We start from the raw sequence: 4,634 nt of genomic DNA on the forward strand, positions 1-4,634 counted from the left end.
CGTCACATCAAGTGCGTAAGCAGTGACACATTCTTGCTGGAACGAACATTGCGTATGATTCTTGGACGTTGTGTCCGTTCCACCTGACCCTCCGGACCATTTCTGATCATTCTTGGTCCATTGCTGTACTCCACTAATCCATTAGAAGTCCCCTTAATCATGTTTAATCTAAACTAACATGATTTGTTGGGTTAATAACAATTACTCACTAATTCTGGGTACGGGCTACTACAATTTCTTTGAGTATCACCTTTTAGAAAGGTGATGAGGTTTGGTTTGAATGGCAAGTTATCACCTCGTTATATTGGGCCTTTCCAGATACTGAAAAAGATTGTAGACGTTGCTTATCATTTGACGTTACCGCCATATCTTTCCAGTATACATGATGTTTTTCACGTATCGTTACTTCGACAGTAACACTTTTGATGGTATAGTGGCAGCGCCGAGGCGTCGAGGGAGCAACTTGGGAGACAGAAAGTTGTATGCATGCTGAATATCCTGAGTTGTTTACTTTGTATTATTGAATACCATGTAATAATGTAATTACAGTTTTATGTAATAAAACATGGTGTTATGTTTCATATTATTATCTTGATCATTACTTTAGAGTTTATTTCGCGGACGAAATATCTAAAGGTGAGGAGAATGTAGTAACCCAAATTTCATGTTAAGATAATAATAGGTTAAACATGATTAAGGATTAGTATTTAACCAAATCAAGGACTTAATTGGGCTTCATAAGCAAGAATTGGACTTACAAAAATGGACAGGATCGGAAGCTCCAACCCTGCAGATCGGAAGCACCAAAAAGAGGCCTGATTACTTTGGAACTAAGGCAGGATCGGAAGCTCCTATCTCCAGCTGCCAACAATGCTCGATGACTAAGCCATGAATTTTGACAAGTGTCGGGCATGCAAGAGATCGGAAGTTCCGATCCCAACGTGTCACGCATGTATGCATCGAGCTGGATCGGAAGCTCCGATTTTCACCGGATTTTTTCCCTATAAATAGGGGTCTTTAGATTCATTTCTGAATACGAATTCTCGAGTTTCCCTCTTCAGTTATATATAGTGTGAGGTATACACTTGAGGGCCCTATCGGTTAATAGAGAGGTTCTGGAATAACAAGGATGTTGTTATAGTCCTCCAGAACGAGCGACTCCAAACGGCTTACTAATGAAGAAGGTATGGTCTGGAAATCTTATTAAGTTTTAGGAGTATTTATTAGCTTAGTTAAGGATTATAGAACTTGTGAATTGATACATTTAACTTTTGATTATAAGCTTGGAACCTAGGTCCTATTAGACTCGAACTAGCTTAGAGGTACGTAAACATTGACTGAGATTGCCAACGAGTATACATGTTTATATATTGCATTTACTTGGCATTATTATGTGGCATGATGTATGTTTTACTGCTTTCTATATTCATATATCATGTGCACATACACGTTGAGCCTATACCTTGTTATACCCTGATTATAGAGCCGTTCGACTCTATACTTGTATATAGTCTATCACTGGGAGTATCGCGATGGCGGGGACATGTATCTCTGATTACTCCGGTGTACTAGATGAGTGTGGTTGTACCCATAGGTTGATCTGTGAGGTTGCAGCACTCATGTGGCGCTTGTACTGAGCATGACTTATCAGATGACCCGTTACCAATCATCACGATTGCATGCATCATATATATATATATATATATATGTTTACTCATGTTTATGTACTGGGCGTTAGTCGCTCACGTCCTAGTTATTATCTTGGACACCCCATTCCACGGGGCAGGTTGCAGGATGGACGGAGCTGGGAGTTCGAGGCAGGACAAGGGAGCAGGAGCCATCAGTGGATATTTTATACAGCAGGATTCGATATAGCTGTATAAATGTTTTAGACTGTTTTATTGTAAGTCTTTTCGATATGGTTGTATCACTACTTAATTTTAAGCTTTGAACTACTGCTCTAAGTTGATATGTAAATTAAGGGTTATGTTTCCGCACGTTTTACTCTGTTAAGTACTTATGATTTAATTAAAATAAATGCATGCTATAGTTGCCAGTTAGTAGGTGATTCAATGCAGGGTCACTACATGATTGGAGTGGCCACTTTGCAACCTGCGGCAATCAAAGGCTCTTGGGTATTTGTCGGCTATGGACATAGCAAGATTTCCTTATATTAGAGTTAGATCGAAAGCTTGTAATTGATTTTATTCTTTATATTATTTATTTTTTTTGGCTCTTGTTATTTCTCGAGAGGTTTTGGCGTAGTCCCCCTCTCCTGTATTTTTTTTCTTAATAAACGGATATGAATCCGCCTAACCTCGCCACAACAGACATTTTTCGTAAAAAAAAACATATATCAAGATTAAGTAGAGGTAAAATTGAAATTTAATTAAATAATTACTTATACAACTTCACATTTATTCAAATAAAACAAAAAATCACGATTATATACTACACTTTTCAAGTTATGCATATTCTTGTGATTTTTTTTTTCTCTCTAGGGGGAGGGGAAAGAATAAAGAATAAGGGAAAATTAGCCAAATATCCCTAAACCTAAATTCAACTTATTTATCACTACCTACTAACATAAACTTTCTTTCCACTCCATGGGAAGAGAAATTTTTCCACAAAAATTTCCAACATACCCTCATAAAAAAATGGGACAATGTATATAAAAAACAAAACTAATCTAAATAGTATTTATATAAAAATTCAAATAAAAATAAAGGAGCATAAACCATATCATATACATGCTTATGTTGATACAGGAGCAAGTATGTGTTTACAAAGTAAACATATACTTCCAAGTCATTATTGGAATAAATATGATAAAGGATTAAAAGTTCGAATAGGAGATGGATCAATTATCATGCTAGATACAGTAGTAGAAAAATTAAAAATAGAGATTGAGGAAACAAAATTTGTAATACCAATTATATACCAAATAGAATTAGGAATGGATATTATAATAGGGAATAATTTTCTAAGACAATATCTTCCATTTACACAATTTGAAGATCACATAACTTTAAATAAATGATTATCAATGATTTATATTCCTAAAATACGAACATCATTTCGTGTAGAAAATGAAGGATTTACAAAGAATTTTCATAAATAAAATACAAACCTAATAGAATTAAAAATAGAAAATATTTTAACAATTAATCCTGAAAAAGAAATCATAAAAAAATTTCATGATATTTGTTCTGAAAATCCTCAGGACAAAATTAAGAAAAGAAAACAATGTAATGCCTCAATAAAATTTAAAGACTCTAATATCATAATCCGTGAAACACCAAGAAGATGCAACATGGATGATGTAAAAATATTCGAAAAAGAGGTTCAAGAATTACTCAAACTTAAGATAATCATTCCAAGCAAGAGTCCACACTCTTCACCAGCCTTTTATGTCAGTAAGAAAGATACTGATAAGAAAATAATGGTGATTGATTATCGAAAAATAAATAATGCAACAATTATGGATGGATACTACATCCTGAATAAGAATGATTTACTATCTTACATAGGAGGAATGAAATATTTTTCCAGTTTAGATTTTTGTTGTGTCTATATAGATGATATATTAATTTATTCAAAAACATTAGATCAACATTATAAAGACCTTATGATAGTATTAGATATTTGTCATAAATATGGAATTATACTATCTGAAAAGAAAGCACAATTGTTTAAAACAAAAATAAATTATCTAGGATTAAAATTGAAGACGAAAAATATTGTTTACAACAACATATACTTAAGAAAATTCATGATTTTCCTAGTGAAATCAAAGATAAAGACCAACTAAGAAGATTTCTAGGATTATTAACATATTTTGAAAATTACATTAAGAAACTTGCAGAGATCAGAAAACCTCTACAAGAAAAAAATAAACAAGACTATAAATGGAAATGGTCGAAAGAAGATACTAATTACATAGACACCATTAAAAAGAAAATAATTAGTAATCTTTCTGAGTTATATTTTTCTTCAAATAAAGACATAATAATAATTAAAACGGATGCATCAGATGAATACTGGGGAGCGTCTTTAAAACTTATACAAGAGAAAGAAATTTAGAAGAATTAACTAAAACAGCTACCAGAAATAATGAAGAATAATGTAATTATACATCAGACACCCTTCAAGGCGCACAACTAAATTATAACTCTAATGAAAAAGAATTATTAACTTTAAGTTTTACAATTAGGACTTATGAAATTTATCTTATCTCTAAACCATTTTTAGTAAGAACAGATAATATAAATTTAACATATTTTAAGTCAAGGAAAATATCAAGAAATGCAGGGAGAAATACAGCACGATTAATTAGATGGCAATTGGAATTGAACCATTATCAGTTCGAGATGCAGCATGTCAAAGGAACGGATAATTCATTACCCGACGCATTAACCAGAGAACTTCATCCAAATTTTACTATCCGTAGTAACGGAATAACAAAAGAAATCCTAAGTGATCCAAAAAATGAATGTGAGTCATCCGAACATGCCTCAAAAATCATGGGGAATATAAATTGATTAAATGAGATTTATATTCAGAAACATGAATTATTTTATGGCTTCAAGTCATCCGAACATGCCTTAGAAAGCATGGAGAATATAAATTGACGA

Source organism: Henckelia pumila, unplaced genomic scaffold, assembly GCF_033568475.1.
Source record: "Henckelia pumila isolate YLH828 unplaced genomic scaffold, ASM3356847v2 CTG_461:::fragment_3, whole genome shotgun sequence".
Taxonomy (NCBI): Eukaryota; Viridiplantae; Streptophyta; class Magnoliopsida; order Lamiales; family Gesneriaceae; genus Henckelia; species Henckelia pumila.